Source organism: Callithrix jacchus, chromosome 21, assembly GCF_049354715.1.
Source record: "Callithrix jacchus isolate 240 chromosome 21, calJac240_pri, whole genome shotgun sequence".
NCBI lineage: Eukaryota > Metazoa > Chordata > Mammalia > Primates > Cebidae > Callithrix > Callithrix jacchus.
Genome location: NC_133522.1, coordinates 44,558,229 through 44,572,903, shown reverse-complemented (window position 1 = coordinate 44,572,903; position 14,675 = coordinate 44,558,229). Strand labels below are relative to the sequence as shown.

Sequence of the window (14,675 nt, the reverse complement as noted above, 5' to 3'; positions counted from 1 at the left end):
GTATCTTTTCTTGGCCACCTACGGAGAGGTGGGCTTGTATTCCAACTACCATGGTGTGCCTGTTTGTTCAAGACATTTCCTAGGAATGCATCTGTAGTCTCACGAAGGCTGTCCGCCTTAACAGGGGAGAAGCTTCCTTGGCTAGGGGCTCAAATTTTAATGAGCCCATTTTGGCATCTGCAGGGTTAAAGATCCTGTCAGAACCTATAGGTACTGGAAAAGGCAGTTTCTAAACTCAGTTGCTCAGGTCCATTTTATTTTTGTCCCCCAGCAAACAGGAAATGGAGCCTTGAAGCCTTTTTTTTTTTCCTAACTGGAAAGTGCGTGGGGAGGGGGCACACTCACCCTGCCCACATCCAACCCTGAGCCTGACCCAGACTTGGGGGTCTCCCTCTGTTTTTTCTTCCCTCTCTCTCTTTTTTTCTATTATTTTGGCAGACTTTTTGGAATGTCTGGGAGCTAAGGGCTTTGCTTCATGGAGCAGAATTCTGAAGCAAGAAAAAGAGAAAGTTATAGACTAAACCACAGAAATGTAAACACGTCTGCAGCTAAAATAACTCCACTTTCATTGAAAACACTCCTCCCTCACAATCAGACTTCTGTGTGCTCTGGTCAATAAAACTGCATGTTAATAGCGACCAATTAATAGATTATGTTGCTCGGCCTTAAAAGTTGAGGGAGTTTTAATTATTATTTTTCGAATTAAAGGAGTGCTTATTCCCTCCCTTCCCTTGGGGTGGAGGTGGCAGGGGAGGGGGGGAACTTAGCTTTCTTTCTGGCTGTTTGCTGAAATTCTTGGCTGTTAAAGTTTGGAGAGGGAGGGACATGGGTAGTTTTCACTTGGTCGGAATGGGGAGAGTGTGCAAGAGATCGCTCCGGAACGGGTTCCTAGAGATCGCTCTGGGGCGGTCGTGACAGCCCCCGCGGGACATGAGTGAAGAGGAGCTGCGCTCAGGTAAGCCGGATGTCCACGTCGGAATTCGCGTAGAAAGGAAAACATCCGGAGTGGCCTTAGCCCCGCGCCCGGAGGCGGAGAGCCGAGCCTGCCCGCTGCACCCTTTGGAGGCTGCTTCTCCCAGGCGCAGTTGTCTCCCGAGGGCGGCTGTCACCGCGCGCGTCGGTCAGGTCAGGCCGCGCTCCCCTAGGCATCCCCGCGTCCCGGCGGCCGCATCCGGCTCCTCCCACGACCGACCGCGGTCCCATCACAGCCCGCGACGCGCGGGCACCACGCGTCTCCTCCCCAAAGCTCCGCGCGACGCCGTCCCAATTCCGATCCGCATCGAGGGCAGTCCGCGGGCATTTCATAAAAGTCTAGTGTCGCAACCGTTTTCACTTTTACTATTTTCCATGTTTGTAACGGTTTTCACTGAGCCTGGAAAAATTTCACTCTCACTAACGGCGACCCGGAGTTGGAGGAGCTCCCCGCCAGCACCTCCCCCTACCCTCCTCTCCTCCCCACTGGTCCTCTCCGCGCTCCTCGCCCCTCGCCCCTCCAGTGGTCGCGTCCTGGGTTCCTTTCCTATGGGGCCGGACTCTCTCCTCCCGCCGTCCCAGCCTCTGCTCCTCCGCCTCCTCCTCTTCCTCCTCCTCCGCCTCCTCCTCTTCCTCCTCCTCCTCCTCTTTCTTCCTCGCGGGAGCCTACAGCAGCGTCTTAAACCCGAGCAGGCAGGGCGAGTAGTGTCCAAATACGCTCGCGTCGACCGCGCTCCCGGTCCCGAAGACACGCGCGCACCCCACCCCCACGCGCACACGGACACGCGCGCACCCCACCCCCACGCGCACACGGACACGCGCGCACCCCACCCCCACGCGTACACGGACACGCGCGCACTCGGACACTCTTGCGCGCTCGCACCCACGCCCCCCTGGCCACGCGCGTGCACTCCCGCCCACGCCCCCCCCGCCCCGCCCCCGGCGCGCACTCCTGGTTCTCAAGTCGCGCGTCGGGGCGCTGCCCTTCTCCGCGATTGGCGGGAGCCGGAGCCTCCCTTAGCCGGGCGCCCGCACCATGGGCTGAGCCCGTCGGCGCCTAGGGAGTTAGTGCGACCCGGCTCGGCGCGCAAGGCCAAGGCACGCGCGCGGGCAGACACGTGCAGGAAACGCCCTCCCCCGACGGCGGCGCCAGCGTCTCGGTAAGTCTCGCGCCCCACGCGCCCTGTCCCGGCCCCGAGCTGAAGACGTCGGCTGCGGGGACGACGGCAGCGGGGTGGCCCGAGGGGCGCGCTCCGCAGGGCCCTTCCGACGGCGCCCAGACAGGTGGGGCGTGCAACGCCAGTGCGGGGTCCCCAGTAGGCGTGTGCAGTCGGTTGCGGATGGAGAGGAGGGACACCCCGAAATTGACAAGGGCCAGGGGAGCACGCCGCCGGGACTTCATCTGGGGTCCTGGGCAAGAGGTTATTTGTCCTTGTCTGGAATGGCAATCAGGGTTGAACTATAAAGCTCACGCTTGGCCGAAAGTGGGACCAGGTGTGAGGCTGGGCTGTCACTGTCCGCTGGTCCCGGTGGTGGAATGACCCTCGACGGCGCCCTCTGGCACGCGCGGCAACACCGGCTCTGGGAGCGGCTCTCAGTTCCAGGAGCGGTCCCTTTCTTCTCCCACTCTGTCTTTTCACCTTTGCGTTCCTCAGCCTGCAGCGGTTGTGTTTATTTGCTTCCAGTTTACCACCGTAGTTGCAAAACTTGGCACGTTAACAAAAATGTAGCCTATATTTTATCAGCTAGCCTTTCCTGCTTTCTGTCTGAAATACATCATCCGTTTATTGCTATGATATGTTGCATAGATGCACAGAGATATTATCTTTCAAGTACAAGACAAATGCTGTTATTAACAGCAGACTAAACTGCCCAATAAAATAAACAATTTCAATGGCGATGTGTATTTAATACAACTTTTCGTTGATCTAAACATAATTTCTTTTATCCTTCAAAATAACATGTTCCTATGTGCTACAGGTTTCACACTGTACATGTCTCCATAGCTTTTGTAGTTCGGAAAACTTTCAATGTGAATAAAAATACATTTTATTCTTCCCTGAAGGACAGCCATAGGGCAGAGTTTGTTTACCTTTGGGACTATTTTGGACTGTTTTCCATTCTTTCCAAGTAGTTTAGAGCCCCTGAAGGGAGAACTGTCACAGTCTCTCAAGTTAACCCCTGTTCTGCCAGGCATCGGCCGGTGCCAGCTCCCAGAGCAGGGCAGAGCTCTTAGCCTTCAACCGTAGGAGGCTCAGGCAACAGATGTTGTGAAAAACCCAACCATGTAAATTAATTCACCGTGTGCCAAATTGTTAATAAGCTAATTACACCATTGAAATTGTAATTCTAGCAGAATCAGGGTGAGCTATGCAAACTTGTGGCTGATGATACCAGGTCTAACAAAGGAGCCACACACGTCACAAATGCTATTTGCCTTTTGGGAATCCTAGCTTCGGTTTGGGTCAATGGCTTTTGGAAATTACACCAAATTGGCAATTGGGTAATCTATCTTGAGACATTTGTTAAGGAATATGTAATTCCAGTAGCACGTATAATTTCAGTTTCTTCTCTTTTGTAACATTTTATAATTACTTCATTCTATGTAAACAATTTTAGAGTAGAATCGTAGTACATTATTTCACATTTATCTGTTATTTCATGAGGAATTATTGGTGATTTAATCTTATTCGAATCCTTTAGCTAAAATTTAGAAAATTAGCATTTACCGTTGAAGGGATCATGTAAGGCAGTTGCATGCACAGCTGCATATGTACATTCCCCCTCCACTTTCCACGTTTTGCTTTGATATTAAAGAAAAACCTTGTTGAATTTTGTAATCTTACAAAATCAGATATTTTATTTGTTGTAAGACCTAAGATCCCAATGGAATACCAGATATGTAAGAAAGAAGGAAAGCATCTCTGAAAGATGTCAAAAGGAGTTTGTAACTTACTTACTATTCCACAATCTTAGATGTTATATATATTTTAAATGTTTCTCATATTGTAAGTAGGTTAATAGGAAACTTTCAACACTTTTTTTTCTAAAGTTAATATTAGCTTTGATTGTTTTTCTTGCTATCTTTAAACAAAAAATAAATAAAAGGGGGGATTTCTTCTTCTCGAAACAGAAGAGCTAGTGTTTCTGAAGTCGTTTCCTATTCCCAGGCAAAAACCGACTGCAAGTGAGCTCCAGTCATGGGCTGTGGCGTGGTGGGGAGACATTGTCATGGTGAATAAATGTCTGTGTTGCCTGTTATTTCATGGAACTCCATTCAGAAGGTGTTGACACAGAGATACCTACATTTCTAATGTGACTTATGGAGTCTGGGAGGCAGTTTGGTCAAGGTATACAATCCCAGCTCTATGATGCTGCAAGTCATTTCTCAGTTTAAGTTGAGAGCTGATCTCTCCCAATGCAGGTCTCTTTGTCACCTCTTTGCTTCTTTACCCTTTGTGTCTGAGGCAGTTTTCCAGAGATGAGGAGTATGGCAAAGGAGTTCTTTTTTCTTTCCCCAATGTGTAAGGATTCTTGGGCTTTCCCAGGGAGCATGGTCTTTCACAATACAGCTATTGTTTAATGTTCTACACCTTGAATTTGAATCTTAGGAGCAACATTTGTACGAAAATAGGCTGATGTGACAGACGTTCAGATCTTTTGGGGTGCAGTTTCCGAAGATTATGATACTTGGTGGCAGTGATTTGAGTAGGGGCTTTTTGAAAACTCTGAAAATCACTGTGATACCTGGGGTTGCTCCTGCGTGGCAGTGACCAGCCACCCCTCCATCTTGTTGCTGTTCCTTGCATAATAGCATTCTCCCTGGTATTTCCCACACCCTTATTAGGGGACAGTTAATTAGCTGTACATGATGCATTGTCAGGTACAGACTTGTCACAGTGATTGATTGAAAGCAGTTATTTTGTAAACAAACAAGAACAGTTTTCCAATGGCTGGGCTGTCACCTGAACCAGCTCTTCAACATAGCTAAAAAAGTTAAAGTTAAAAGAGATCCTCTTCTTTTCACTTTATCTTTTATTTAAAACATTTTCATATTAAAAAGAGAGAGGCTTGAATGCTTCGTGTTTGTAACCTTGCAAAGTCTAGCGAAGGTAGTGAAGGAGGGTGAGCTAAAATTACTTTGCTAAATTTAAGTTTAAGTAAAATGTAGACAACACCAAGAAATTAAAGGGTGTGTCTAAAAATGGAGCTCTGGGTCTAAGTTTTAGATTTAAACTAACTTTTAAGTTCTCCTATTTTTAGGGTCACATGTCATAATCTGGGAGATTCTGATTGCAAATGAGAAACAGTAATTTTACAGTGAAAGTAAGGGGTTTGGTTATCTTGAGTGCGTGTTCAGAAGAATGTACAAAGGAAGTTTCATTATGTGACTCTGTCCTATTCAGAATGGCTCTATGTGACAATAGAAATATTCTTCAAGTGTGCAAAATAGGCCATTTGAATTAATTTATTGCTCCTTTTATTATGATCCTAGAGAAATAGACGTCAGATGTGATCTGGGACAAATCTTTAGTGTGTCCAAAGGCTTTTCAAACCTAGATTTCTAGCTGCCTCCTTTTAAAGCCTAATCTATGATTTAGAATTGTTTTAGTGGGAATGCTATTTTTATACCTGCTTTTGTCTTATACGTGATCCCTTTTGGGATAACATTATTGCAATAATTATTCCCCCTGCAAAATATACTCCAGGGGGAAAAGGCAGCCCTCTAAGGAATAGGAAAGAAAACAGGCACATATAGAATGACTTTTACAAAATAGGAAACCTTTATTTTTACTTGGTGTAAGCGTTCAGCAAAAGTTTCCAAATGTGCATTTGAAAGTGTAGAAATGCATTTGCACCTCAGTTTTGAGTGCAGGGGAGCAAAGGAGCGAAGCTTTATTTAATGATGTACTATGGTTCTATTTCCATTGAGTGATTCTCTGCTATTGGTGGAAAGATTAATTTTCTTTATAACTGGGTGGAAATGGTGGGCTATGCATTCTTGGGTCTCACTAAAGTACTTGAAGTTGGAAAGTAAAAGAAAGACTAAATTGGAGCGTGCATGGTTTTCTGCATGCCTGGCAGGGAGGTATTATCTGGAATCAGATTAGCTGGTGGTGTGAATCTTTTCATCTGAACCAAGATGGACAGTAAGAAAAACCCAAGATCTTAGTAAATCTGTTAGTTACCTATTGCCTTAATTTAATAAATTGATTGGAATTGGCAACGGAAACGTGCTGTTCTTTCTTGGTTTGCAGATATGAATTCCCGAAATCCAGGCAGTCCCTAAGGTCTCGATGGCCCAATGACATGGGACAAGCCCCACTGTGTCCCTTCATGGGTCCTGCTATTGGAACTTTTCATCTGTAGGGGCGGCTGCCAGCTTTGGAGCCTGGACCTCGCTGCCCTCCCTGGAACCCCCCTCCAGCCAGAAACAGAAACCTCTTTGCAATATTCCTCCCTTTCATCCACAGACCTGCCCTTGCCTGCCACTGGGGCCTCTGCATGGGCAATGGTTTCTCATCACATGTGGGTTGGCGGGGGCTGCATTGAAGAGTAGGGGAGGGAGAGAGCCCTGGCATCTGGGGACCTTGAAGCTTTATTTCATGGAAACCCCATTCTCCCAGGCAGGCGGATTCTGCAGTACTACCTACAATTTCTCCCATTTGCCCTGTTCACCAAATAGTTCGAATGGGCAGAGGTGGGTATCAGCCTTTACTTAGAGCTGTGCCTCTACTGGAAAGTGGGGCCCAAGTTTGTATTAACTAATTTAAGAATTGGATGCTGAGATAGAGTCTGTTGGTCATGTTTTTGTCCCCCAAAACTGCACTTCTTAAAACCATGACCACTTAACTGTTTCATGGTTACAGCGATGGTGCTGCTGACATTTTAAAAATCCACACTCAATTAGCTGGGCATGGTGATACGTGCCTATAATCCCAGCTACTTAGGAGGCTGAGGCAGGAGAATTGCTTGAACCTGGAAGGCACAGGTTGCAGTGAGACAAGATTGCACCACTGCACTCCAGCCTGGGCAACAAGAACGAGACCATCTCAAAAAAAAAAAAAAAAAAAAAAAAAAAGAAGAAGAAGAAAGAAATCCACACTCAAGTCTTAATAAGCTCGAAGGGAATTTGTCCTGATTAAATGGTTCTTTTTGGTTGTTCATAGTCAGATGTCACCCTTCACACACAATCAATCTGAATGGGGCCAAGTGCATTCCATACACATTGCTAAATGCTGAGAAGCGGGATAGCAAGGTGAATTCCCTAGCAATCAAGCTGGTTGTCCATACAGTGTATGGAGGGAAATGCTGAAAGCTAGCACAATGCTGTGTTCTTAAAATGAGGACTCTTGGGAGAATTGGGAAGCTTTGGCACAGGCAAGGAAGGAATTTCAGAAACACGGGATACCTCCTTGGACCCGCCTGTGTGTGCAGCAGAGGCTTGGAATTCTGCTTGACATGAGAGTGAATGGGGGTCTCAGGGTTCAGAGGAGGGACTGAAAGAAGCTCTTATGAGGGTCCTGTGGGAGGAAGAGGGGATGACTGTGGCAATGCTTAGGAAGGGAAAACTTCAGACCTCAGCACTGAAGGAGGTGCATTTCAGGAATTTTACATGGGAAATGCAGAGATCTAAGCAGAGTATAAATAAATAATAAGTGAAGCATGTGCTAGTAAAATGCAATGTTTTGAAACAGAAACCACTCACATTTACAGTCTCAATATAAAAGTTTTTAATTAAATGTATCAGAAAGCTGAGATTTCTTTTATTAGGAAATGAGGTAAAAACATTTTGAAAAGAAACCAAGTGCCAATTGAGAAACGTTCGAAGAAGATTTCATATGTTGAATGGATTCTCATTGAAATTGCATCCAGCCTCACAAAGCTGATGTGAGCCTGATGCCAGATTTACAAATCTGGGTCTATAATTGCACGAAGTTTAAACTTGCCTTGTGCAAGGCTTGCTTTTTCTGCAGTGCAAGATATGGCAGCAAGAGGACAGAATAAGCAAAAGTGGAGGGAAAAATTGCTTCTTCGGTGTTGAACAGTATTTTCTAGTCTATTTGACCCTGGCAGTAAAACTTACTTCACTACAGAGTTTTAAAATAGAAATAGTGACAATAAAAATAAAATCTAGGGAGACTTTTCTGGAGAAGAGATGTTAGATCAGCATGTTGCCAGTATTTACCCCCAATTCTGAAACCTAAAGGCCCTGACATTAAAACAGAGAGGAATATTATTGATTACTATTGAGGTATCAGAGTAAAAGGATTTTATTTATTTATTTATTTGTGTAGTTTTTGAGGTGGAGTCTTGTTCTGTCACCCAGGCTGGAGTGCAATGGTGCAATCTCAGCTCACTGCAGCCTCCGCCTCCCGGGTGCAAACGATCTCCTGCCTCGGTCTCCCAAGTAGCTGGGACTACAGGCACCCACCAACAGGCCGGGATAGTTTTTGTATTTTTTGGTGGAGACGGGGTTTTGTCATGTTGGCCAGGCTGGTCTCAAACTCTTGACCTCAGGTGATCTGCCTGCGTCGGCCTCCTAAAGTGCTGGGATTATAGGCCTGAGCCACCATGCCCAGTCAGTAATAGGATTTTATAACTGAAATAGCATCAGTTCTGAAGATCTAATATCTATTAATGAAACTGAATTTATTTTTGCAGTTTTCAAAATACAAAACTGCAAAAATAAATACAAGTGATTAAACAGAATGTCCCACAAGGGCAGTTTCTTCTAAGTACCCTGTAACCAAATTGTAAAACCGAAGGGAAGTCAGTAAGATGATTTCATAGGTAAGTGTAACCCACAGTAAGGGCTGCATTTGTTTGTACATTAAGAGCCATTTGTAAATGCATTTAGCATCAATATAAACTTTTTCTTTGCAAAATTAAGCAATAAATGATAATGATTTTTCTTGATTTGTCTTAAGCAAGCTGGAAATACATGTCTTAATTAAAATATATTGAGCATCTATTAAATGAGAGCACGGCCCTAAAAAAGAGATGGGAGTATGAGTCACACAGCGACTGTTAAGACACTGGACACATCTGGAGATTAGACAAACAACTGTGAATTTAGTGAGAGAAGCCAGAACATTCTGCTGTGTAGCCTGCTTATCCACCTGTCTGTCTGACTTCAGCAATTAGTGGCATGCTTGAATTTTTCTCTTTTCCACGAGTTGTATTAACATGTAAACAAAACTACTGCCCTTTTTACTTCAAATAGCTAAGTTTAGTTGAAGGGAGGAGAATTCATCCTTGCAAGGACATTCTAACTGTAGTGTCCTTAGGATAAATATCTACAGGTGGAAATCAATGCAGGACAGGTGGAATGCCTGAGAATTTAGGGAATGCTGAGTAGGCAGACATCAGTGGCAGTCAGATTTGACTGAAGTTGTGAAGGTGCAGGACCCCAGCGGCAGAGGGGGTGCTCCGGATCACGGGAAAGGCATGTGCAAAGGAAGAGAGGCTAGAAGCAACAAGCTGTATGGTGAAATGGCAAGCTGTCCATTTAGTCTATGTTTTTGCCTTCTGTTTTGTGCAAGACTTCACGCAAGACACTATGCAGAAACCTCCGGGAATGCCTTCAAGGAGGCAACATACAGAAAGAGGATGAATTTCTATGCTATGGAATCTAGAGAGGGAGGCGAGCAAGAATGCCATCGAATTGGAATTGGGGCAGACATTCACACCACAGAATCTAGAAAGAAGGGGAGCATTTACATCATGGAATCTAGAATGTGGGTGAATGTGCATGCCATGGAATCTAGATCTGGGGGGTGAATGTGAAATCTGGAAATCATGGAATCTGGAAAGGGGGTGAATATACTTGCTGTAGAATCTAGAAAAGGCATGAATGCTTGTGTCATGAAATCTAGAAAGGGGGTAAACGTGCACATCATGGAATCTTGAAGGAGCTGAGTTCACACACTCACAAGGGTGGCATCCTCAGTGGGAACCACCTGCTTGAACTGGGCCAGCATGGCAGTGATCGGGGCTCTAGACTGTATGGCAATGAAGGGGATGTTCCTTAGGGGGAGGCAGCCTTGTGCAATGTACTGGGTTTGCCGTAGGGCCATTCTTGGGCATGCTTGCTATCACACAGGTCCTTCTTTCTTGTTGAATCATTGAAGGATTTCATTTTTAGCCTTAGCATCAGGAGTCATTGTCTGAGTGTTTGGTTGGATTTCATTACTTGGAGACGTGTGAATAACCCAGCTCCAGCAGATATGTAAGCCAATGAGGCCTGCCTGGAGGGCCACTGCATTCTTTGCTCAAGTTTCTGTTCTTGCCCTTGTTTCCCCTGAGCTTCATCTTGATTTTTTATTTTGCTTCTGAATATTGCATACATCCTTGTAGATCACTTTGATTCCCTTTTTCGGAACAAGGTGGAGTATAAATAACATAAAATAGAGTCACGCAATGAAAAAGCAATCTACACCATTCCACAGGAAGATCAGAGGGTCAGAGCACACTACCCGAAGGCTGAAGCCTTGAGCTGTGCTCTGACCTGGTGGATCTGGATTGGTGGGTATGCTGGAGATAGCACTGGGCAGGAAGGTGGGTGAATCATGCTTGCTGCTATGTTTGGAGGATGGAAGTGTTACCTGAGGGTGTGTCACACAGTATGGAAGCTGTCCCAACCCTCTGGGCTATTGGACACCGACTTCAGCATCTCAAGTGTGAAGTTAAGAGGTAGGGAAGAAAGCAATCTTATAGAAGGGAAGGGAGAGGTGTGGTGTTGTGGAAGGTGGCAGGTGGTAGTCATTCACCAGATGGTATAGCCACAGGAGTCATGCTGCTAGACCTGTCCTCACTGTGGATGGTTGTAGGAGGTGCTCTAATTGCCCTCATTTTCCAGAATAGCAAAGCGAGGCTCAGGAGTGCTGGGCACCTTGCCTGGAGTCACACAACAGTGGGAGCCAGTGCAGCATCAGAACTGACAGGCAGATTCTGGGATCCACCCATAGGACCCTGCTGTATGTAGTTATCTTGGTTAGATCAGGGGGCCTGTTATAGAAGTGACCAGAAACTGGGTGCGGTGGCTCATGCCTATAATCCCAGCACTTTGGGAGCCTGAGGCGGGCAGATCATGAGGTCAGGAGTTCAAGACCAGCCTGGCCAATATGGTGAAACCTTGTCTCTACTAAAAATGCAAAAATTAGTCAGATGTGGTGGTGGGTGACTGTAATCCCAGCTACTCGGGAGGCTGAGGCAGGAGAATTGCTTGAACCTGGGAGGTGGAGGTTGCAGTAAGCTGAGATTGTGCCACTGCACTACAGCCTGGGTGACAGAGCAAGACACCATCTGGAAAAACAAAACAAAACAAAAACAAAAACAGAAGTGACCGGAAGGGAATCGGTGACGTGGAGGCAAAGTCCCAAAGTCCATGGAAGGTCCTAGCAGTGCTGGGCAAAAGAAATAGAACGTGAACCTCAGGGGTAGTTTTAAATCTTCTAGTAGCCACATTAGAAAAGACGGAAACAGGTGAAATTAGTTTTAATAATGTAATTTATGTAACACATGCTGAAAATATTATTTCAAATGTAATCAGTGTAAAATACTAATGAGATATTTAACTTTATTTTTTTCTAAATGAAATCCTCAAAACTCGTTGTGTACTTCATACTACAGCACCTCTCCATCTGGACTGGTCATATTTCAAGGACTCCGTAGCCACGTGTGGCTAGTGGCCACCATGCTGAATAGCACAGGTCTATTTGAATAGCTTAGGAATTCAAATTTATATAATGAGCAGCCACACATCTATTATGTAACTTGGCCACAGGAGTAGAATTTTTGTGACCTTATGTCACTAGGGAACCAGATAGGCTAGCAATAGAAAATTGAATGCCAGTGTGACATGTTTGGTACTAAACCTGCAGTTTTTACATTGGAGGGAAAATGTATGTATAATTTCCCGTCGAGTCACTTCATGCTTTTAAAGGGCAAAATAAAATATCAACTTTCAGACCCAAACTTTGTGTGCCTGGTAACAAATAGCTTGGCTTTTGTTGGAATCATGCTGCGATAACTTCATGCATAAAAATGTTATTTGAATATCCTCTATTTAAAGATAATTCCAGCCTGGTGACAGATTTCTTATTTTGCATGTATCTTGAGAGTAATACAAATGATTATTTTGAAGAACGGTATTCTTAAAGTGCTAGCATCCCAGAGGAAGAAAGCGCATCCACTAAATATATTGCTATAGAGTTAACCTTTGCAAAGACATAGTCACACAATTTGATCACGGCAGGTTGCACATAACAGAGCCCTTTCCCTTCTCTTGCAATACTGAAGCTTATGGCCGAGTCTTCTGAAGTCAATCCATAGTGCTCACATGCCATTTATTATCAATGTATGATATGTACTATAGGTGATGTGTCATTGAGTAACCTTCTACCCTTTTAACTAAGCTACTTCTTTTTAAAAACAATTTTTATTTTTTGAGACAGAGTCTCACTCTGTTATCCAGGCTGGAGTGCAGTGGCAGGATCTCAGATCACTGCAACGTCTGCCTCCTGGGTTCAAGCGATTCTCATGCTTCAGCCTCCCAAGTAGCAGGGACTACAGGTGTGTGCCACCATGCCCAGCTAATTTTTTATATTTTTAGTAAAGACAGGGTTTCACCAAGTTGCCAGGCTGGTCTCGAACCGCTGAGTTCAGGCAATCCTTCCACCTCAGCTTCCCAAAGTGTTGGGATTACAAGAGTGAGCCACTGTGCCCAGCCTATGCTACTCTGAAAGCTCTCATTTAATTTTTGTGCAAAGCAAGAAACTTCACTAGCAGATTCTTACTCATTCACATTTTCCTGAATAGGAAATTTGTTTTTGGTTCCGGTAGCTGGTCTGTGGCTGGTCCGCGGTTCCCTGCAGATAAGTTTGCTTTCATTATCACTAGTGCATAATAAGGGAATTTCACTTTTCTTGTTCTGGTTTACTTTTCCCTGTGGGCACTGCTCTCTGTAAAGATAAAATAAAACAAAAACTGCTAAATAAAATAAGTGTGGATTCTCTCGACTCTAATCGCCGCATTGAATTTTACACCGAATGCAGCACCGTCATTGGTAACCAAACATGAAAGGAGAAGGAACGTGGTGGTTTATTAAAACACCCAACCAAAGCCCAAACTGCAAACCAAGGAGCGTGGCAGTGTGTTCTAGTGTCTAGAATTATGCATCTCTGGTGTGTTGCAATGCTTCACTGTAGGGTCATCTAAGGACAAATGGAAAAGCCAGACTTTATCTTAGGTACTGCAGGCTCCCCAGCTTTCAGATGCAGGCGGTGAGCTGCATTTTGTAGTCGAAACTTGTTTCGTCTTGCATGGAAGGTGGGCCACCAGATGTGAGTCCTTTCGAGGTAACTGAATTCTATTCCAAGGCCTCCTGTGCGTCCACTTGGTGCCGTAAACTGCATGCAAGCATTGCAGTTTCCCATCAGAGTACAAATTTAATTTAAAGTCTAAATTATATTTGAGAAGTCTCAAGCACATTAAGACTTCTTAAATAATTCACTTGAGGTTACATTCAGTGAACATGTGTAAATATGAGAACGTGCGAGGCAAGTGGTCTAAACACAGAATGAGTACGAGGCCCCATTGATGTAAGCCACATGTGCTTAAAATCTTGTCGGAAAAAGCGTGTCATCCCTGGTAACCAGAACCTTCGACCAGCCATGTGGCTTGCAGGGAAGGGTTGGTGTCCAGGTGCTTCTGTGCTTGGGCCTCGAAGTTTGCCACATCATCAAGGAAGACCTTTCAGACAAACGATACCTCGTCAGCTCGTGGGTGTGGCTCTCAGCTGCAGGGCAACAGGAGAGACAGAAACCCCCTGGGTGCTGCCTGCCTCCACCCCCAGTGGTGCCAAAACATCCATTCCCTACCAGCTTCTCAGGTTGGGTGTCTGCGGGTACGAAATGGCTGAAATGTACTCTTGGAAACTGTTGTGTTTAGTTAAACTGGGATTAATGACAACCGTTGATTTTTTTTTCCTTTGGGCTGAACAGCTTTCATATGTTATAGGGATGTGTGGGTGGATTCAGAGACATGACAAGTGACTTCCAGTAGAGTCAGCTCATAAAGGCATCTAAGCATCGCTGAGCAATGCCCCCTTCCTCGCTGTCTCTGAGCTTCTAGCCCTTCCTTCTGGGCACGTCCTTCCTTAAGTGTTCTGAGTCTCAGTTCTGAAGTGTCAGCTTTAGTGAAGTTTCACTTGCAGTCAGCACACCAGGGCCTAAAGAAACAAGCCAGCGAGTCTAATGAAATCAGGCTGCAGATCTGAAGTGCTTTTGGAATATCCTGCCCCTGCTTTCTGTCCTCTGTCTGGTTTTCATGGAAATTTGTGTCTGGGAATGAGGGGGAATCGGAGTGGATTTGCTGGAGGCAGGTGCCTGTGTTTTTTGGCCCTTGCCATGAGGAGTCAGGACCAAGGAACCTTGAAGGAGGCAGAAGCCATAGGAGATGCGATGAGCATGGTGCAGTCTTTATAAGACAGTGGGGATTTCCACAGACTCCCTGATTTTTGACAATTATTCATAAGCCTGCCCTCACCTGGGATTTTCAGGACAGAAAACATACCCCACTTACTGTCCACACTCCATAAATTATCCTTTCAGATTGTTGCAAAGTTATTTTTGCGTTCTATGATGCTGGCATACGTAAGCTCTGTGACTGTGAGTAAAATGCCTCCGTTTCTTTCTCCA

At 45.3% G+C, this 14,675-nt stretch overlaps 1 protein-coding gene across 3 annotated transcripts in view; it reads left to right on the top strand.

The window, feature by feature from the left end:
- Positions 1-831: 831 nt before the first annotated feature.
- ERG (ETS transcription factor ERG) overlaps positions 832-14,675 on the top strand; it is a 281,372-nt gene continuing 267,528 nt past the window's right edge. For 2 of the 3 annotated variants that reach the window (XM_008986692.5, XM_002761421.6), the window contains exon 1: positions 832-955. The gene's annotated coding sequence lies outside the window, so the exon portion shown is untranslated. Of the gene's footprint in view, positions 956-2,015; positions 2,133-14,675 lie in introns of those variants that run through there. The other variant, XM_035283369.3, reaches the window with a different exon arrangement.